At 41.3% G+C, this 23,197-nt stretch overlaps 1 long non-coding RNA gene across 1 annotated transcript in view; it reads left to right on the forward strand.

The window, feature by feature from the left end:
• Window positions 1-19,237, forward strand: part of LOC110260990 — a 70,830-nt gene extending 51,593 nt beyond the window's left edge. The window contains exon 3 of the long non-coding RNA XR_002344660.1: window positions 19,157-19,237. This is a non-coding gene — a long non-coding RNA (uncharacterized LOC110260990). The remainder of the gene's footprint in view (window positions 1-19,156) is intronic.

The raw sequence follows: 23,197 nt of genomic DNA on the forward strand, positions 1-23,197 counted from the left end.
ATTGCTCAGCCTTTAGTTGTGAATTCTGTTGTTTTTAGGAGAGAAGTTGAGCTCCAGTCCTTCTATTCAGCCATCTTAATCCTCTCTCCTATATATTTAACTTTTTAATAAAAGTAGTATTCTGTTTATATCTCCAATAAGACTGGAATATAATAGGTTCTTATTTAATGCCTAGTCCTGCTGAAACTGCCATAATGAGCATTTTCTATGTTGGTGTCTTATTTTTCTCATGTGTTTTAGTAAAAAAACTTTAGCTTTCATTCATAGTCCCTCTTTTTTGTGCCTCTTCTCATTTCCAAACAGGCTACTTTGTTCTAGAAGGGTCACCATAAGTGCAACTGGAAAATGTTTCATTTCTTCTCCAGAAGCCCCTTTATAATCCAGAGAAGCTGTTAGGCCACATTAACCTAAGGGTGTGCAAAGATCCTGGTTTTTTTTATTTGTTTGTTTGTTTGTTTTTTCTGGCCTCAGCCAAGAAACTTTCTCTGATAACAAATAGGGATACCTAATCTCTCTTTGCCCTTTAATAGCATGACCCTGAATCCAGGATGATGTGGGAAGGTGGTATATAAGAAAGTGGAGGGAAGAATCTTTTAAACTGCAAGTGGTTGTTAAATATTTTACCTTTGCAAGCCTCTAAAGTTGCCACAGGTTCTGGCTAGTGTCTCTTTGTGTTAGTTATGGGTGATATAAAACTGTCTGGCCAATGAAAATTTAAAGGGATGCTTTTACTCTTGTCTGCCCTAGGTGATATTTCATCTCAATTTAGTAAGCATACAAGAATTTCTGCATTCTGATGACGTGTTATGTGCTGCAGTGTTTGAATAAAGGGAGAGGTAGAGATTTGTCTCTCAAAGTAAACATCCATTTAGAAAAGGGGAAAGGGAGTTCGCATCGTGGCTCAGAGGTTTACAAACCTGACTAGCATCCATGAGGATGTGGGTTTGATCCCTGGCCTCACTCAGTGGGTTAAGGATCCAGCATTGCCATGAGCTGTGGTGTAGGTCGCAGATGTGGCTCAGATCCCATGATGCTGTGGCTCTGGCAAAGGCTGGCGGCTACAGCACCCATTGGACCCCTAGCCTGGGAACCTCCATATGCCATGGGTGTGGCCCTAAAAGACAAAAAGACAGAAAAGAAAAGAAAAGGGGAAAGGCTGACAACACCCAGTGGTGTTGGATTGGAGTCAGAGGTATCAGTATGAACTCATAGTTCTGTAATGTAGATTCAAAGTGATAGATACAAAAATATTTACAGATATGTGTGTACGTGGGTTAATATAATGTATGTATACATATTTCCTATCTCTGTCCAGTGAGAGGACTTAGAGGAAATGCTACTCTAGCAGCAGTGAACATCCTTAGTACCCAGATTTTGGTTTCTAAATACCATTCTCCAATAAAAGGAAGCTGGGCTTCTTGGAGAAGTGGTTGATTCCAGGGTGGGGCAGAGAAAATACAAGATGACCCTGGAGTGTCTGTGGTGCCACAAAGTAAGAAGAATAAGGACACAAAGCTCTAAAAGGCCAAAGCCAGAACAATTTTTTTTTTTTTTAAGGGTGCACCCATGGCATATGGAAGTTCCCAGGCTAGGGGCTGAAGTGGAGCTGTCGTTGATGGCCTATACCACAGCCACTGCAACTCTGGATCTTTAACCAACTGAGCAAGGCCAGGGATTGAACCCACATCCTCATGGATAGTAGTCAGGTTTGTTACCACTGAGCCACAGTGGGAATGCCCATAAAGCTCGAACAATTCAAACAATGACAACAAAAAAATGATATTATTGGATTAGAGCTCATAAAACAAATATTCATTAGTCAGTTAATATAAATAAGTAATTGCAAAAGTAAATACACAAGAAAGAAGGGACACTTTTTGAAAATTGCCAGTTTATCATTGTAAAAACCAGGTGCCAAATATGAAATTAACATTAAAACATCATCATAATAACCATAGTAATTGTTTTTGGCAAGATCTACCACTGGATGCGAGAGTTAGTAGGTAAAAGTATGAGAAGAAATGGCATGTTTATATATTCTAAAGTATCTCTCCCAAGATTTTTATTTATTACAAAGGAGAAATAGTAAATTTACAGTGGTGGTGTCCTGAAGGCAATATTTTCCCCTAGTGATCAAGGTCAACTTTGACGTCATGTACCTCCTAGTATGATGCACCATGATACACTTGCCAAGATGGCAAGGTTTAGCATATTTTGCCAAAATGTATGACTTCAATCTAATCACAATTGCACATCAGACAAACCCCGATTGAGGGGCAGTTTACAGACTAACTGACTAATACTCTTTAAAAGTGTCAAGGTCATAAAAAACGAAGAGAGTTTGAGGAACTGTTACAAGATTTGAAGGAGGCTAAGGAGGCATGACAACTAAACGCAAGCATTGTGGAATCCTGGGTTGGATTATGAAACAGAAAAAGGCTGTTAGAGGAAATACTGTCCAAAAAAGTCTGGAGTTAGTTAAAAGTACTGTGCCAATGTTAATTTTCTAGTTTCAATCATTGTATAGTAGTTATTTAAGACGTTAACATTATGAAACTGGGTGAAGTGTATATAGGAGCTCCCTGTACTATTTTTACAACTGTTCTGAAAATATATAATTATTTCAAAATACAAAAATGTAAATGGTAAGTAAGCATCCATCTAGGACATTTTCTCTCACAGTGAAATTTGATTAATTGCTACTCAACTAATTGGAACCTTAAAGTATTTGAAATTTTTTTCTCTTTAACTTCTGTGTTTAGCAATAAACCTGGCAAATAAGCTGTTACCTAGGATTTATTTGGCAATTTCAAGGGAAATCCTGGAGTTAGTATAGCTCCAGGATAGTTTATAGTCCTGGATCTTGAAGTGAACCCCAGCTACCTCCCTGTCTAGCCTCTACGTCTCTGTGTAGCCTACTCTCCAGTTTCTGAACCAGTTTCTGAACCCAGGTGCTTCCACATCTGGCTTTATCCATGCTCTTTCCTTCACTAAGAGTTGCTTTTTCCCTTTATCCGTGTGCTGGCTTTCAGAGGCAACCAGAGCTTGATTTGAATAATGGATAGTCCTGTCAAAAAATTAGTTATACAAATCTAAGTGCGCTACGTAACTCTCTGAACCTTAGTTTCTTTATCTGTAAAACATAGGCACTAATCCTTACCCTACATGGATTTCAAGGTATTGAGCTCAGTGGCTGATCTCCATAGATATTCTGTAAAGGGTAGCCCTGCAGTTGGTATTAATGATGGAAGGTTCAGGTGTGCCACCTTTCCTGCGAAGTCCTCAATTGATTATTTTACTTATGTGCTCATTAAACAAATTCTACTGAAATCTGCACTGTGGCAGGCATTGTGCTTGACCTTATAAATACAGGAGTGCAGAGTTGCCCCTATCCTGGCGCAGCTTACGGAGGCTAATACGGGAGGCAGGTATCAAACAAGCCATTCCAAGTGACACCAGTGCTAGGAGAGGGGAAATGTTGGCTTTGAAACCTGCTGTAATCTCATTGAGTAAAATCAATTACTCCTTACTCTGCTTTCAGACACAAGGACAGATTCTTGATGGTCACTGATTTTCTCTAGTAAAGAAGGAGCGAGGGAAGATAAAATTAAGATAGGTTATTTACAACTATATAAGAAATGTAGACGTCTCTGAACAATGTCCCTTAAGTAGAAAGTGCTGCTCTCATTCATCATGTCCTAATTAACTGACAATTATCTCCTTATCAGTGCCACTCCATCCATGCAGTCAGCTGAAATCTCTCAGGACCCTTAGCTTGGGCTAGGTACTCTGTTGGACTTTGGCCTCAATGAGTTCCCTGTCCACTGGTTGCTATCAAGGTATATAAATATTATAATACAGTGTGATGAGTTAAAACTCAAAAGGTGGGATTTAAATTCTGCCTCAGGGGAGAGATCAGAGAAAGCCTAACCAAGGAGGTGATATTCATCTGGATCAGAAAGGAAACAAAAGACTCTTTTCTCTGAAAAGGATCAGGCTATCCTTCTGCCGAAGAGCAGAGAGGGCATCACAGAATTTTTTTAAAAAGATCATTAACTTCTCAGTAGTATATTCCCAGACCAATAACTGGTCATTTTACTTCTCTCCCCCTGGATTTTGGGGGCTAGGCGGCGAGGACCAGCTAGGGCTCTGAGAAGGAGTACACTTGATGTTGTGTGCTGACAGTCCTGAGTGCTAAATTTAGTCGAGGCAATGGTATTTATGTTCACGTTTGCAGTAGTTCTGGGTGATTCTATTCTTTGTTCAAGTGTTAAGTTTCTTTTGATTAGTATCTGCAGATGAGTCACTCCCCAAGCTGTATCTGTTCATACTCGTCATATCTCTTTCAGTCATTTCCAGATACCTCCTCTCCTCTCAAATGCTTCTCTGCTGTGGGTGTTTCTGCAGAGAGCACGTCCTCCCCAGAAGCCTCAGGTTCCCATGTGTGCTACCAAATATATCGGCACAGTCAATCCACAGCGAGCAGAGAAATTCCTGCCTGGAGGGCACCGCCTAACCCCCAGGGACAGTTGCCAAAAGTTCTGTAAACCTGGTTTCCTGGAAGAGCATGCAGTGGGATGTGCCAGAAGGGGTGCATACATGCTGCACCTGGAATCTTCCTCACAGTAGATTACAAGCATACAGTGAGCATGCCACAGCTGGGTTGTAGAAAGAGCTTTAACCCAGGAATCAGGTGATTTGTATTAGGCTTCCATTCTGGCTTTTGCAGGTTAGCTTTAACTTCTCTAAATCTCAGTATCCTTTTCTTTTAAATGGGCAGAATAAAAATTGGTCATACCCATCTTCGTGTGAAAGTCTGATGAGATAGTGAACCTGAAGTCTCTGTAAACTGCAAAGAGCTGTACACATTTGAGTAAGGTACTGTTAATTTCAGGGGTAACCTTAGATACTCCTGAACATAATGGGATGATTCTTTGTTGACATTTTCAGCTTTAAAATTCATCAGTGCCATTTTTATAGACAGGTTATCATGAGTCTTATACATTATTGGAAGAAAGAAATTGTCATTTACCTGAGTTTTTCTAGATATGTAAATTTTCACTGTGTGTGGTTAGTTTGTTATGTACTCCAAGACCCCCACTAAATTGCAAAATTTTAGCAAGAGATGATGCATTTATATCCCTCCCACCTTTGAAGTCAGAGGAAAAAAAGGACTGAGAAAGCATGTCCCATACTAAGAGCTCTGGCTGGGGGAGTGGGGGACAGGGGTGGGCAGGCACATGAAGTTTGGATCCTGGCTCAGTTAGGCCACAGCTGGTTGACCTGGGCTTCATCAGCTCCTCATAGGAATCAAATACCTCCTTCATAGGTTAGGGTGAATATTAAATAAGATAATGCAAGTGGAAAATTCTTTGTAAACTCTTCAGAGCTTCAGATAAATTATAGTTACTGTCATTAGGTGAGAGAGCTTGCATTCTTTTTAGATTGACATGAATCAGTCATATCTCTGGGCAGTGATGTGTGTCTGACAGTGCTCCATATCGTAACACATTCAAACATAATGGGAAAGGTCATGAATTACATACAGTCACACTTCTTGAGTTCAGATCCTCTTACTAGATCAGTGACCAAGGGCAAGTGATTTAACCTCTCTGTGCACAGTTTCTCTTTTCTAAAATGGAAATGACAACTGCCTCACCTTTGTAGGGGTGTTATGAAGAACAAATGAATAAGATAATGAATGAAAGACTTGGTATGTAAAGGTTAATTCTTTTTATTACAATGCATTTTGTGTGTGCCCAGCATTTCAGAAGAGCCCCTTCTTTCATGTTTAGTGTGAGGCCAAGCCAAAGGAAACACTTAAATACTGTCAATGGACAGCAGCCTTTCCCTGTCTCAGAAGCTATTTCCTGTCACTTAGTTTATTTATGCTGGTTTTCCATTTGAGAGGACTTGCTTTTCCCTGTCTCTCTGCCTGTGCCATAACTGGCTGCAGCATCCAAAGGCAAGACTGGACACCTGCTGTCATAGGATGCATCCTGAACTAAAAACCTTGTTTGTAGTTTGCTTATTACATGTTAGACACTGTTGCTGTGGGAGATGAAACACTGGCCTGGGAGTTGCCAGGTTCTGTCCCCACCTCTGCCACTGACTCACTGTGGCCTTGAGTGAGTCTTTTTAGTCCCTTGGCTTCCGGGGGGCCGCCTCTGTGCACTAAAGAAGAGATCTCTGTTTAAAGACTGTTCCAAGTACCAAAATACTTCCTTTCTGCATTTTTTATGTTAAAAAATGTTATTTTTAATTTCTAAAACAAAACAGAGATGGTGGGAGGAGTTGACAGGTTATTTAGGGATTGTTTGTTTTGATGCCCATTTGGAGGCAGAATTCAAGGTAGCAGCTCTCTCTCACTACACATTGGTGCTTCTAAAATTCCAGTCTGAAAACCACTGCTCTAGATAAGAGGTGGGCTAGCAGGAGTCCCTCACAGATGGCTGTCTGGTAACTGAGCCCCTGCCCCCTCCCCAAGCCCACCGAAAGGAAAGACTTTGGGGGGCTCCCCCGCTGCCGTTACTCACTAGGAAAGTCTAGCTTCCTGAGTGTGTTGCAGAATTATCATTGCCTGAGAACAAAGCAAACAAATACAAAATGTTTGTTGAAAAGCCATGAGAATGAATTATCGCTTTCCATTTTTTCTTTCTCTTTCACCTGGCACCGTATCCTTCATCACCTCCTACAGCATTGATACATCTCCTCTTTCTCCCCCTAACCGAAAGCGCCTTCTTTTGGAGCAGGGGTTATATCTTATTCTTGTCTATGTTCTTAGTGACTGGTGTCTGACTCTGAACATTATAAACACTTAATCAACTTAGTCGAGTGAATGAATGAATGATGGATAAACGGTTGCTAAGATCCTTCCAGCTTGCACAGTCTGACTCCTGTACCAAAATGTTGGCTAGTTTACTGTTTCCATTACTTCTGGCATTGGTCTCCTGGTCTTGGGAGACAGTATTACAGTGTAATTTATTAAATATCAATGCATATCCTGTCTCTTTCCCTTTATTCCTTCCTTTAGTCTGTAACAGATACTGAGTTAAGTATGATTGAACAGGACAGACATAGTCCCTGCCTTCAAAAACATTCCAGTCTAGTTAAGGAGACAGATATTAAACAGATAATCACAAAGTAGAAAACTGATCACAATTGTGGATAGTAGGAAACAGTACATGAGACAGAGGGAAAATGCATGCTTCCTAAGGTAGAACCCTCTCCAAGTCCAGCTGGGATCTATCTGTCACCATTCCACGGGTCAAAGTAAGCCGTGTCCTAGACTAATGAAGTGTTTCTCCCGAGACCACCCCCACTTAAATTCCCCTCTGCCAATCATAATGTCCTACTTGTGTGAGCTTGCTCTGGTATTAGCTGTCTCAGTAACGTAATCTTCTACCCCCTCCTCCCTGTGCTGCCATCTTATTTTATTTTATTTTTTTTACAGATGATTGTGTTTTATTTTATTTTTATTTTTATTTTTTTCATTATAGCTAGTTTACAGTGTTCTGTCAGTTTTCTACTGTACAGCATGGTGACCCAGTTATACATACATGTATACATTCTTTTTTCTCACATTATCATGCTCCATCATAAGTGACCAAACATAGTTCCCAGTGCTATACAGCAGGATCTCATTGCCTATCCATTCCAAAGGCAATAGTTTGCATCTATTAACCCCAAGTTCCCAATCCATCCCACTCCGTGCCATCTTATTTTTATCCTCACAGATCACACTTCCCTCTCTATCTGACTCAGCATCATATTGTTTAATTCCTTCGTGGGCCACGTCTCTCATTTCTCTCTGTTTTTTGGTGTTGATATTTTCTGCTTACATAGCTGGCTTTTCCACCCCTGGCCACATTAGCTAACAGAAGGCAGCAGATTGTGGAGAAAGAGCCTGAGCGTTGAAGACAGACAGACTTGAATGTAAAGTCTAGCTTCACTAATTAACTGTTATGTGACCTTGGGTTAAGGTCACTAATTCCAAAGGCCCAGAGGTCAAGTAAGATGAGGAAACTGAGTTTCAGAAAAAAAATGTTTCTTACTGTTTTCATTCAGTCTTGATTGACTGAATGCCTTTTATAATAATAGCACTTAAGATATGCTTGGCACTTTTTATAAATGTCTTACAGATATTCACTCATAAATTCTTCACAATATTCCTGTGAGATGAAATAATAATCCTCATTCTCAGCTCTATTCCCATTTCACATAAGAGAACACAAAGCACAGGAAAATGCAGTGTGTTCCCCAGGTTGCATCAGCTTGTGAAAGTCGGAGGCTTAATTTAAACTTGGGCTTCTTGCTCCACATCCATGCACTCTGGCACCTCCCTGTTTCCAATTATACTTCTCACTTTTCTCACCTATAAAATGAGACTGATAATATATTACTTCATTTTCATGAGAGTTAAATAAGATAATACGTATCAAATCTCTAATGCTCTGCCTGCCATTTACAACTATCAGTTCTGACTCCCTCTTTTATTAAAAAAAGAATACATTCTGAGGTGTTACATGTCTTCATTTTGCTGTCATATACTCACTGTATTCTACCTATTCTCTGTTCCACATAGATATAAAAAAATGTATCATGCTTTTCCTTTTATAAATATTCTCTCTTCTCTATTCTCTCATCAAGTCTCCAAACTGCCATTCCACAGCCATTATTCAACAAAAATTATTTGCATCAGTGTGAGCATGTATGTAGTTCAAAAGGGAAAACAGGACTAAAGGATTTATCCTAAAAAATATCGGTACCCTGCCCACTCTATCCTGCACTAAAGTTCTGCTCCTAAGAAGCAGCTACTTTCAACTTCTTTAGTCTTTTCATCTAGAGTTTTTTTATGTTTTATTTTTTTTCCATTGAAAGCGAAGACTACACTTTATTTTAATATATATACTTTATATCTTGATTTTTAAATTTTATTTTAAAATCACATGTATTGACATCTTAGCATGGAAGAGAAGGATTTAACAACCACCACCACCATTCCCAGCCACTCACACAATTGTCTACACATCCTTGTATTTTAATTATATCACGGTTTTGAAAAAGTAATGTTTTTCTAATCCCTGTCATTATGAACACGGAATTAAATATATGTATATAGATAAATAATGAATATATGTCTAGCTTATATATAATGTACATATACATATATATCATGTGTATATATAATCTTGCAGCTTAGCCAAGTAGTGTACTATGATTACATTTAGTTTCTCAATCATCTTTTTTGTTTTTCATAGAATTAATAACTGTCTTTAGGTCTCTTTGTCTCATCACTAAATCATATGACACAATGCCAGACACCAAAATTTTGACAGAGGAGAGCATCTACTCTGCCGACCCCTGGCTTTCAGTCAGTTCCCTACCCTTCCTTCTCTGTGCCCGCTGTTCCCAGGTTTGGAGCTTCTCTGGTCCAGTGTATGCATAGAATAAACCTCTGCTTCCTTTTTGGGGTGCAAAAGCAATAAAGATTTGTCTGCATGGGTTCAGGGAGGGGTGAGGGGTCATTTAAATTAGTAGTTCCCAACTGGGGGAAATTTTGCACCTGAAGGGATATTAGATAGTCTCTGAAGACTTTTTTGATTGTCTCATCTGGAGTGGGGGTGCTGCCTACCTCTGACAGAGTTCAGGGATGGTGCTGAACACCCTATAATGAAAGCCCCCAAACAGAGAATTCTCTTACCCCAAATACCAACAGATCCAAGTTGAGAACCTGCTTTAGACAGAATTTCTAGCAGCCACCCTGTTTGCAGTCCCTCTGCTATCTCCAGAGGGACTTGGCATTTCTAATTTCTGAGCTTTTCCAAGAACTTTAAGAGTGAGTCAGCTGACTTTTCACTGGCACCTCTCTGTGCAGGTACTTATACTCCAGTGATCCCTCACCTCCAGGTGTTCCACCTTCCAAAGTACTTTTTAGCATCTCTGGTCCTCTGTGTCTTCTATACCATTTTCCTTGTCCTCATAATCTTAAACTTGTTTGATTCCCTGTACTATCTGTTTAGCTGAGTTTTGAGAGAGAGCTAAAATAAATGTGTCTTCAATCTGTCCTGTTTAACTGGAGTCTACAGCCTTCCCCAAAACTCTTAAAGAACTGTTTTCCCACTTTCTTTTTACAGTCCTGTGTCCTGAACTACAAGTCGTTCCAACATTTATTGTATAAAGATTCTGGGAGCCACAGAGCGAATTTGTCATATAAGGAGAATGGAAAAGGGTGTCTTGTTCTTTGTAAATGTGTTTGCATTATCAATAGAAACAGCAGTCAGAGGGCATGAAAGGTGAGAAAGCTTAGGCTGCAGTGGTGTAAGGACTCTTGGTGATCATCCAGACCATTGTTTTCTACCTTCAGTCGTATCAATTGACCATTCCAGCCATATTCCTTTGCTTCTTGTACAAATAATAGTGCTCAATAGACATACATTTAAAACTTAAAGTTCAATTTATTTTCAAAGAAAACATTGTACTACTGCTATCAATGGAAGAGTAGGATCACTTGCCATAATTAGAAGGTGACCTTAAAATCAAAAGCCACTGGTGGGGTCTGGGGTGGGGAGATGGTATTTCAATTCCAGCAGATGCTTCTGCCTGCCAAAGGCTCCAAGCCTGAAGTTTGTTCTGTTAAAAAAGGAAAACCAGTAAGGGATTTGAGGGATGTTAAAGACCTAATAGCACCAAGCTGAGGTTTCCTCTATGATACATATGTGAGAAAATACTGAATGAAAGGTAAAAAAGGAATTAATGTTTTTATCATGTGGTTTGATGTTATCAAATGTCCCCAAATCTCAAACTGGGAGTGTTAGGCCTCTGCTCCCTTGGGAAGCCCTAGCCTAATCCAAGCTTTTCCTTTATTCTTCAGATGATTAGTTAAAGGATGATGGGGAAATAACCTTCACAGCATCCCCAGGGTAACAGCAGTGCTGGTACCCAGTTCCAGGTCTTCAGACCCTCAGTCTGTGCTTTGTCTCCTATACACATCCAATTTCCCACAAAAGTACCAACATTAACAAGGCAGTGTCAAAAGAACTGAGTAACAAAATGCAAAGCCAAAAAAAGTAAGGCCTGTTTCTCTTCCTCCTCTTCCTGTCAAATAAGCAGTAACACATAGCGATTGTTGCATTTACAGACACGTATCATGGCATCTCGCTTTGTTCCCCTTCCTTTGGACCATTTTCTGGTTAAGGATTGTTTTCCTTTTGAAAATATGTTTTAGCTACTTTTTCACAACATTATCCACACTCTGCAGAAAGGAAGCTTATTAAAAGTTAAAAAGGAACACAGAAAATAGCACTTACTTTGCAACTGAACAAAAGAATGCATATGGTGGAAAAACTGAGAACTGTGCCTTTATTAATTAAATGACAGTATTACAGGTTCTGTTTTCATATACATTTTTAACCCGACAAATTTAGAAATAGATATTGAACAGTTATGGTCCTGAAAATATGAATCATTTTTTGACTCGGAGTCTCAAGAAAAATAAAGAAAGGAAAGCTGGTATCAGGCCTAATTAATTCAATTCACTGTATCTACAATAGAGATTCCCACAAAGAAACAACCAAGAAAACAAAGTAATTCCCCCAAATTCCTGAGCTCTTTTATTTCTCCAGTCTTTATTTCTAGATACATTTCAAAGCCAACTTTCACTTCCACAATTAAGCTAATTTTTGCTAATTAGGATGCCCCATAATATGGAGTCTAACCATTACTGAACACTTTACTGTGTAATGCAAGTTTTGTTTTTTAATGAGGTGGGATTCATCTAAAATTATTACTCCCTCTGCATTTGACGTGTCTTGTTTTATTTGCTAGTCACATCAATCTTAACAGATAAGGTGTTGGCATGTTAGTCATGGTATTTAGGCCCCCCTGGGTCCCTTTTGATCTTCATACTTGGGGCCTTCCCTGGCCAGGGAAGCATGGCTGTGCTCCTCTTTGCACAGAAGTGCCCTCTTACTGAGTAAGGTAAGATAGGGCCTCTCAGGCCATGGTTGCACCCAGTGATCTGCTGTGAAGGGCTTTATTCAACTGGGCTGATAATAATCTAATTCAGTCAGACTATCTCCTTCCTCACATTGGTGTTCATAAAACAGCTGCAGAAGACACAGTGGTGGAAATGCTTTGCAAGAGAAGACATTTGGGCCAGTAGAGAGGAGTGAAGAGATGTGTGGGCCTGATTCTAAACAGCTTTCCACTTTCAGGCTAATCTGCTTGTACTTTTGCAGTCTCTCCTTTTTAAGGAAGTCCAAGGGAATTCTGTTGCCTCACTAACAGAAGTAGTATTAGCAGGCCCATTTTATAGATGAGGACACTGAGGCTAAGACGTAGTCTATACAAATCACTCCCATAATTCAGATTCAGGCCTGCCTTTGTCCTAACCCAGTACTCTATTCACCATGCCATGCTCCTTACCTAGATTCAACATCTGGGACCCTCTTATCCCAGAATCTCAAGTCCAGAAGCATTCACAAGAAGGGAAAGGAGACCTCTGTCCATCCTACTTCCAAAATATATCCTCATCTCTGCTTCTCTCCCTCCCTCTCTTCCTTTCTCTCTCTCTCTTTTTCTCTTACTCCCTCAGTTCTTATTTGGCCTCCTTATCTTACACTTGAAACAGGTGGAACTAACTGGACTTTTAGTTCCATCTTCTGCCCCCACTCAAGCCCTCTCCACGTGGCAGCCAATGAATTTCTCAAAACATCAGCTGCTGTTCAACTGATATTCTCGTTCAAGATGGTGGAGTGAGTGCAACCCCTCAGCCACCCCCTTCCTAAATCCCATCAGGCTTAGGAAGCTTAGAATGAAACACACTTTTCCAAGTGTTGAGAATAGGAAAGGGGGGAGGTAGATCCATAGAGGATTTTGATAAATTTCTGAAGAACTGTTAGGGGGATGGAATCTGATGTTAACTGATAAACTGGGTTGAGAAAGGAGACCCAAGTCAGAAGGGCTGTGGGAAGGTAGGGGAGGGGGGTGCTCTCTGTGCAGAGCCTTGGAGCCCCTCTGGGACAGGAAGTGGCAGATAGAATTCCTACTGAGGCCAGGGACTCAGAGGGGGAGCAGTCCTAACAAGTCTGGGTCAGATGCTCAACATGGTCCCTCATTTTTACACACATGGAAGGATGAACAAGGGAACAACCAAACAGCTAAGGCATCCTAACAGTAAGAAGGTGGACACCCGCAACCAGTTATCCAGGAGGTCCAAAGAGAGCTCGGGAAGAGAAGCAAGCTTTTAAAACATTCATGTTAGTAGCATTGAGAACTTTGTCTAGATACTCATGTTGCAACGGAAGAAAGGGTGGGGGAAAAAATGTAATTGTAATGTATACATGTAAGGATAACCTGACCCCCTTGCTGTACAGTGGGAAAATAAAAATAATTATAAAAAAAATAATAAAACATTCATATTAGTATGCCCAGAGAGGCTTGAGTATATTTTCCCTATAAAGCAAAAGTGGACCACTATGAAAAGAAGCAAAGAACAAGAGAGAATTTATGGAAAGCAAGAAAAAATACATATATGTGTATATATGTATATATGTATTTATATAACACACACACACACACACACACACACACATATACATGTATGTTTGCCAACAAATTTTTAAAGAGCTATTAGAAAATACTGTGGGAGTTCCTGTTGTGGCTCAGCGGGTTAAGAACTCAACTAGTATCCATGAGGACATGGGTTTGATCCTTGGCCTTGCTCAGTGGGTTAAGGATCGGGCGTTGCCGTGTGCTATGGTATAGGTCGCAGATGCAGCTCGGATCCCTCGTTGTTGTGGCTGTGGTGTAGGCTGGCAGCTGCAGCTCCAATTAGATCCCTAACCTGGGAACCTTTATATGCTGCAGGTGTGAAAAAAAATTAAAATCTCAGAAGGGATAAATTTTAGACACAGTTTAAGGAAAAATTAACAAAAGAGAAAAATGAAAGAGTACTAAATAGATAAAAAAGATGTTCAGCCTCACTTGTTATCAGGGATTTTCAAATTGAAATGGTGGATTCTATTTCACAACCATTCATTTGGCAAAATATTCAAAGTCTTAAAATGCTAAGTGTGGGTGAAGATGTGAATAGAAATGGGAAATCTCATATACTGCTGAAGAGTATAACTTGGCACCACCCCATAATTAAATATTTAGCAAGATCTAGTAAAGATGAAGATGCATATACCCAAGAAACTAGCAATTTCACGAGTTAGCATCCTAGGGGGAATTTCTCACATGTGCACAAGGAGATATTTATAAGGAGGCCTATTGCAGCATTGTTTGTGGTAACTAAAAATTGAAAACAACTTTAATACACATCAACATAAGGGATAAATTTAGATATAGCCATACTGTTGAATACTTTATAACACTTAAAAAAGAATAAACTACAATTATCCATGTTTCCACACGAATAAATCTAAAAACTGTTGAAATGTGCAATATATAAATTTGGAAAAAAAATGTGCAAACCAATTCTGTATATTGTTTAAGACATGTATGTGTAGAAAAACTATAAAATTATGAAAGGGGATGAAAAACACCAAATTCACAATGGCAGTGTCTTCTGGGGAGGAAGGGAGGAAGAGAATGGTATTTGAGAATGTTAGACAGGTAACTTCAATCATGTCTGTAGTTTAAAAAGATATTGTGGAAAATTTCAAACATACACAAAAGTAGGAACAAAGAGTAAAACATACCCCCAGGTACCTAACACCCAGCTTCAATAATTATCAACTAATTAACAAACACTTTGACAACCTTATTTCATCCATTTTCCCTGCACACACATCCAGTTATTTTTCTGGAACTTTTAAAGAAAATATAAGACATCATGCTGTTTTACTCATAAATATTTTAGTAAGCACCTATAACACATGAGAACATTTAAAAAACACGGTCATTATACCATGGTCATATTTATCAAATACTATGATCACTTCTGTAGTAAGATGAATAATGGTCCCCTTAAGACATCCATAGCTTAATCCTTGAAATCTGTGGACACGTTACCTTACATAGTCAAAGGGACTTTACAGGTGGAGGATGTTAAGCCTCTAGTGATGGGGAGCGTATCCTCAACTATCCAGGTTAGTTTGATGTAGTCACCAGGGTAACTCTAAGAGGGAGGCAGAAGTGACAGAGATGGTGATGTGAGGAGGGACACAGGGTGAGCTTTGGAGCTGCTACACTGCTGGCTTTGGAGGTCGAGGAAGGGCACGGGAATGAAAGACTGCAGGTGGCCCCCTGAAGCTGGAAAAATCAAGGAAACAGGTTCTTACCTAGAGCCTCCAGGTGGGGTTCAGCCCTGCTCACCCCTTGCTTTTAGGCCAGCAAAAGCTATTTCAGACTTCAGACTTGCAGAGGTGTAAGATAATAAATGTGTGTTGTTTTATGCCACTTAAGTTTGTGTTCATTTACTATAACAGAAAGAGGAAACTGATGCAATTCCTCAGTATCATCTAATAGACAATCAGTAGTTAAATTTCCCCAGTTGTCTCAGAAATATCTCATTGCTGGTACTTCAATACAAGAACTAATTTAGGTGTCAGAGGCCCAGGATTTGTTATTATGGGATTTCAGACAATTCATTTACCCTTGATGTTGTTTCTGGTTTGTTTTTTAATGTGTGTGATGAGGAGTTTTTCATCAGCATCAGCATCCTGATCACAGGGAATTAATTACCAAATGTAATTGTATTGTAAAAAGATTCAAAGGTTCAGTCACTGTGTGACTATAAGGTAGTTGGCTTATAATCCCAAGTAGCCAAGTAATATTTCTTGAGCAACCATTGTGTGCAGGACACTTGCAAGCAGAGGCAGGACACCAGTGTGAAAGAAGTTGATTCCTGACCACAGAAGGTTTACCATCTCATTGGGAAAAGCACCCTAATGTCAATGGAGGCAGTATGAAATACTGGACACCCCAAGGTCTGGGAGTCAAAAAGACCTATGTCCAAACCCAGTGTGATTCCCAGAATGGCCAGGTGCCCTTGGAAAAGCTTCTTTAACTCCAAGGGCTCTTGCGTCCTTCAGAGAGTCAATAGGGTGATTAAAGGAGTTAAGCCTGAAAAGCTTTGGGCAGGTGAAAAGTACTCAGGGAGCTGGTTTCCTTTCCAGGTGTTTAGCTGCAAGGTAAGCATTACTCAGCCTAGATCCATGACTCGGCAGGATGAAACTATCTCAAGGATGGCCAAGCCCAGGGTGTCGCCAGCTCCGAGAAGGTGAGACCAGAGTCGAGGAGAAGCTCAGAAAAATCAGAGGCTTAAAAAAGATTGTAGGATTTGATGCAAGCCTTGCCAGGTGTGGACTCTGCAGGTAGGAAGAAAGCAGGGAAGAAGCCATTCCAGCTGGGAGAGGACTGGGAGCAGAGGCAGGCTCTCATTAGGAGTCAGACAGCAAGGAAACAGTGTCAGTGGCAGGGGAGATTGACAAAGGGCAATAGCAGAAGAAATGATGGGGACGGGAGCTTGCAGCCAAATGATAGGAAGCTCTTTATTAACAGATCCTTCACCAGGTAAGTCCTGGCACCCACAGCATGTCATTCATTATGAACCCTTCCCTTTCTCTCCGTTACTGCTTCTTCAAAAAACCTTGAACCCTGCTTTGTCTTGTCTTTTGGAATTCTGTAGCGCTTAAAAAAATAAATAAATAAACCTAGTACAAGCAAAATTCATAAATCCCAAACGATGGCATTGTGACAGAGAGCAGAGCACACTGAGGCTGCTGCCAGAAGCCATTTCACAATTCCTGCTCAGAACCTTCCATTAATCCCCACTGTTTCCATTTAATTTGGAGGCCTGCACAGAATGTCCCACACAGAATGGCTGGCTGTCTTGTTCACCTTCATCTCCGAGTTCCTGTTTGACCCTTACATCAGCATATATTACCCAGTCCCATACCCTTCATGGTTTTTCATTTGAGAGGAGCTACTCCAAGGGAAGACTCTCCTGGGTCATGGGCCCAAAAGAAGTTGGGGGTGCAGACATAGGGAATGGAATCAATTCAGTGTTAAGTGCTTGCTTCCATCCTTCTTATTGGCTATAGGTTAGAAGGCTGGTTAGGAAACAGAGCTGTTGGGTTGGAAACAGCAAACAGGAACTCTGTGTATTTCAGATAGAATGACATTAAATATAGAGAAGGATTTATCAGGTCATGCAGAGGGCTGGGAGAAGTGGGCTCTATGCTGACCTTGCTTCAAAATGACTCCCAGAACACTGTGGAACTGACCCCCAAGGGAGCCACCTTCTCCGCCACAATCAGGAGGCTGTACCAGGGACTGAGCGCCACTCCAGGGTCACCAAGATCCCAGGATAGAAAGTCACAGCTACGGTCATGTCCAATTCTTTGATTCCCAGCTCCACCCCTCCTGTGTGATGCTGGCCAACATACATAATTCTCTGGGCTTCCATTTTCTCTTCTGGAAGATGCATATAAAAATCCAACCAAGAAGGTAGTAAATAGAAAAGGAGATAGGGAAAGGGAGGAATGTATCCCCACTGGTCTGAACTCTTAATGAATTTCCATCCCTACCTGTTCTTTCTGTAACCTCTAAGCACCACAGAGAAAAAAACACATCAGTGTGGAAGTGAAATTTGGTTTTAAGTTTCTGGCTACTGACTGTGAGAAGAGCATCTAGGAGAATATCAAAGAGCAAGTGAGGGAAGTTTTAACACTGTGTGAAGAAAAAAAAAATCCTCAGGAAAGTAGTCAGTGAGTTCAATTTAGTTGGAAAACAAAGCTTGAATTCACGTGCATTGTGGAGCTACAATTGCCAAGCAGACGATGGCCTTTTCCACTGTGGAGGAGGAAAGAGCAGCTTCATATGGACTCTGCTTTGTGACCCTCTGTCCCTTATCAGCCCCATGCCTTTTCTCTGATGTAAAGAGCTTTTCCAGTGGAGCTCAGAGGAGCCAGCCCTGGGGCTGGAGTTGCCAGCAGTGTCCACGTCTCTATAGTAATGATGTCTGCCTGCTTATTTCTTACCAAAACGAGTCATGGCCCCATCCTAATCTTCCCAAGTATCTCTTCAAGCACAGTCTCCTTGCACAGGATTGTGATCAATCTTTTTAACTCTCTTAACATTTCCTGAGAACTTACACGAGACCAGACACTGGGCTGCCCCTTCAGGGAATGAACTAGGATCACTCTCAGGCTGGAGAGGGAGGCACACCTGTTAACAATAACTAATTCAATGTGATGAGTGTCTAAAGAGGATCGAGGTTGGGGATGGTGTGGAGGAGAGGAGCCCTGACTCTGCTGTGGAAGTTGGCATTGCTTTCCAGAAGAACCTTACCTTAGTCATCCTCCCTGTGCTTACTGCTCCTTCCTCATTAGACTCTTTTGCCATCTCTTCCTCTCCTACTGGAGCTCTAAATGTTGAGGCTACACTGGGCCCCTGATGAATCCAGTTTCTTTCCCTACAGCTTTCTCACCATGCAATCGAATTCATTCCCATGCCCACTATGTGCTAATGACATCCATACACCCACCCATCCACTTACCTTCTCTCCTTGGAGATCTCAGGAACATCTGGAGCTTTTGTCCATATAGAACTCTTGATGATTCCTCCATCTCAGTAATAGTACAACTACCCACCCTTCCCTTTGTCCTCCTGAATATCAGCTTTCATTCTTCCCTTATCCAGCCCATCAGCTTGCTGATATTCAAACTCCAACCTTTATCTCTAGCCTCCAAGTTCAGGCTGTCATATCTGGCCTTGACTGCTGTTACCCTGCCCACATGTCTGTCCCTTCCAGTCCATTCACACAGAACAATGAACATGATCTGTTAATTGAGCACTGCAGCCCTTGAGTCTTCTGCATTTAGGGTAGAATCCAAATTCCTTTCCTTCCTCGTAAGGCCCTGTATGATCTGGCCCATGTCCACATCCCTAGACTGTCTTCTGGCATGAAACTAGGTTGTGTCAGAGAAGGTGCTTCATACTTAGGTCTGGGGACATAGCTGTGCTGACAGGACCAGCGAGCAGAAGAGGCTTGAGGTCAAGATGTGGGATGGGGACATGGCTACCTGAGCACTGGTCAAGTTCCTGACCCCTAGTTGTGGTACCATCAGCACATCCAGACCAGACAGCCTCAGTGAACCCCAGAGCAGGATCCCCAGTAACCAAGAAGGATTTGTTGTCCTTGCAGGGGAGGCCAGGGCAGACCCAGCAGACAGACACACTGCCTCCTGCGCTCTGGCATCATGGAAGGGGGGCTGCTGCTTGAGAGGTAAGAAAACTACCACTAGGATGTTTAAATTTTAATTGATGGAACGTTTATCAAAAAAACTATTTTAAGTCATCATCGCTTATGTGGAAATGCTTATTTTCTTTTTTGTTTTTAACTCTATCACTTGGAATAGTGGCTCCAGAGCAAGGTGAAGACATTTAGAGTAAGTCTGAGAAGTTCTGAATTTGAGCACATCTTATTTTTTGTGACCCATTACAAACATAAATATAACTCTAAAGATGGATATTAATTGGAAATAACCTAAATGTTAACAGTCTTCATCCTGGAGATGTGAGAGTCAGTATTTTAACTTTTTAGTATTTTTCTCTTTTCCAATTTTGCTGCATTGCACCTGTATGACTCAGAATCAGAATAGCATAGTTAACAGTTTTTGAGACTTCAAGCATCTCTTCATCTGTGAAGACTTTGCTGATTCCAGAGGCAAGACCTGAGAGCTCCTTCCCTTTTCTCCAGTAATTACCTGGCTTCCTCACAAGGCATGAGCTCTCCGATCAGGGACAGTATCTCTTCATCTATATATTCTCAGTGCCAGCCCAAGACACACAGCTTTTGGACACTTAATAAATACTTCTTGAGTAAAAGATTAAGAATCCACGATGAGAGGGTCTTCCTTTTGGCTTTGAACATTGCCTTTTCAGGATACTTGTTCAAATGCTAATTTCTAATAGAATAAACTCTTTGTCAGCAATTAATATTCAATACGGAGTGACTGAACAGGGTCTAGAGAAACAAGGTGGCAGACAGTAAATTGGGCTTGTCAATGAGGAGGCACAGGCCAAGGATCAGGGGCCAGTACACCTCATGAATGCTCCTGCCACTGATCTTGCCTTTCCTTAAAATTTTGGTATTTTGTTCATCCTGGGTTGTTGTTGTTGTTTTTGTTTTTGTTTTTTTTTTTTTGCATTAAATTTAATATTTTAAGACTACATGGAAATATTTATCTTGATGATGGAGTTTCGCCACCACCTTAAATTCTGCCCTAAGGTACATGCCTTACTGCCCTCTCCCTTGTCCCAGCACTGGGTGATTGCCAGCCATGGAGGTGGGATATGGGAACAAGTCCACACTCTGGGGCGGGAGAAGGGATTTTCCTGGCCAAACACTGAGTGTCTTGGTCTACTGGAGCTGCCATAACAGTAAACCACAGACTGGGGGGCTTAAGCCACAGAAATTTCTTTCTTGTAGTTCTCAGGCCTTGAAGTCTGAGGTCTAGGTACCAGAATGGTCAAGTTTTTGGTGAGGGCTCTCTTCCTGGCTTGCAGTCGGCCACCCTTGCCCTGTGTCCTTCATGGTGTGCACAGAGAGAGACACACTCTGGTATATCTTCTTATAAAGATACTAATCCCATTGGGGGGTGCTACCTTCAAGACCTCATCTAATCCCAGTGATGTTCCAAAGGCCCATCTCCAAATAGTATCCCTTTGGGGGCTAGGGCTTCAACATAGGAATTTTATTTTTAATGATTTTTATTTTTTTCCATTACAGTTGGTTTACAGTGTTCTTTCAATTTTCTACTCTATAGCAAGGTGACCCAGTCATGTATATATGTTCTTTTTCTCACGTTATCTTTATCATGCTCCATAACAACACAGGAATTTTAGAGAAGCACAGACATTCTTCCCTAATACCAAGGGTGAGCATTGCTCTTGACAGCAGTGCCCCACCAACCACGGGGATATCAATAATGTCTTAAAGCATGTCCCAGCTTCACCTCCATGGTCTCATCTAATCATCACAGAAAGTCTGTGCGGAGGGATGAGCAGGCATGTGGGCCTATTTAGAGAATGAGGGAACTTGATGAAGGCAAGTGGTACACAGGGTTCAGTGTTGTTTGAACTCAGGGCTCCTGGTTCGGAAGCAGTGTTCTTTCCACCATTGCAGCACTCTCTCTCCCTCTCCTTTGACCTGTGAAGGACATTTTGCTTACCGTGTACTTTAACCTCTGTTATCTGCTTGATAATTCTAATAACAACTCTGTTAAGTAAGCAGGACAGGGATTTTTAGTCCCTTTTTACAGATGAGCATACTGAGTCCAAAAATTATTGTATTGACTCCAATCATAGAGCACCTAAGTGGGAGAGTCAGGTTTCAACCCCAGACGCTATGAGCATACCTCCCCCTAACAGAGAAGCTCCAATGTCCATCCACACCCCACTCCCACCCCCACCCCATTGAGAGGGGTGAGGAGGTCTGCCTGCTTCCTGGACCTGGGCTGCTGTGAAGACAGAGGGCCTGGTGGACTCACTAAGTAGAAGGGGCTTCCTGTCAAGGCACCATGGGAGAGCATTTGGCTTCTTGGGATGATGAAATGTGCTGGCATTGTGGGCAAGCTGATCACATCCACCTCCAGCCCTCACTGGAAGCCCTGCCCCTGCCCCTCATGTTTGCAGTCCTCCTGTGGGTGATGGCAGTTCCCAGACTCACAACATGCAGGCAGTCCCTCAGGGGAGCTAGGCTCAGGTCCCTTGTTTCAGTGGCACTGGTCAACTGATAACCATGAGGGGCTTTCAGAGTCTCCCATCTACCATATTTTCCTCAAAACAGGAGATGGGCCCAGAATCTATAAAGATTGTAAAATGCCAGCATGTGGCAAATTGTCTTGAAATTCAAGTTTGGCGACAGGAGCAAAATACTGGGAAGAGAAAGTTGATCCCAGCCGAAGACAGGAAGTCAAAGAGGAGCCAAATGAAATCCCTTGATGAAGATTTCAAGGGTGCCTCATATAGAACTCAGCCTTTTGAAACCCAGGGAGTCAGTCACCAAAGATCTTCATCTGCTTATTGGAGTAATGATGAGTTTTTAGAAAGGAGGATGTCAGGTAAATGCATTCGTAGCTAGCATAAAGAATTAATGAGTGCCAAGAAGTCCAGTGGCCATGACATTAACTATGAATGATTGAGAACAACAGTGTCAGAGACTGGCAAGTTGTTAGAAGCCATCAATGCGACAAGAAACCAAGGAAATTTTTATCTTCCTTAGAAAGCATCTATCACCTGAGGATCTAGGGTAAACCATATTAAATCTGAAAATACCCATTATTTGCCTCTTCCCACCCCACTCCTCCTTCCTTCCTCTTTGTGTTCTTCTCATTTTCATTCCTTCTCTTACCCTTCCCTTTCCTTCTCCTTTATGTTTCTTCCCCTCTGTGTCACCTTCTTTCTCTCTTTCTTATTTCATCCCTCCCTTATTTCCTTCCCCTTTGTCTTTCTCTCCCTTCTCTTTCTCTGTTTTTCTCTCACCATTCATTCCTTTTTCTACTTCCCCTTTCTGCATCCTTTCTCCAGCCTTTCCTTTGTGTGTCTTTGTGTGATCTGGGGCCACCTGGAAATGAAAGATGTCATTCAATACAAAAGGCTCAATACAAGATGTTGGCACAGGCAAGGAGAAAGCATGTGTATTGCTTTGAAAGTTTGCCAAACTGGAATGTTATACAGCCATTAAAAATGATGGCCCTGAAAACTATGAGATGGCATGAAGCAGCTTTTCTGCTACATTGAAATGAAAAATTCAGCAGGCAAAATTGTATGTACAGCATGATTACAATTGTATTTAAAATCTTGTCAAAATCTATGCACAGGGAATATCTGGAAGCAAATATATGAAATATATTCATATATATATGAAAAAGTTAACAACCACCTTATTCAAGTGGGAAGACTTCAGGTGATTGTTTTCTACCTTTTACTCCTTTCTAAGTTTATTTAGAAAGCACATATTGCCTTTATAGTGGTAAAATAAATGGTAGAACAGTCTTGCCAGAGACTTGCTATCAGGACACAAGGTGTGATGGGCAGGGCTTGGTGCCAGCTAGTGAGAGGCAGCAACTTACAAAATTTCATACCAACCTTCCCCTATACAGTGCATGGCTCCCCCACTTGGCTTTTCAATCTTGAGGCAGGAAATTTATATTTATTGAATCCCCCGACTAGGGAGCAGGCA

This window comes from Sus scrofa, chromosome 1, assembly GCF_000003025.6.
Source record: "Sus scrofa isolate TJ Tabasco breed Duroc chromosome 1, Sscrofa11.1, whole genome shotgun sequence".
Taxonomy (NCBI): Eukaryota; Metazoa; Chordata; class Mammalia; order Artiodactyla; family Suidae; genus Sus; species Sus scrofa.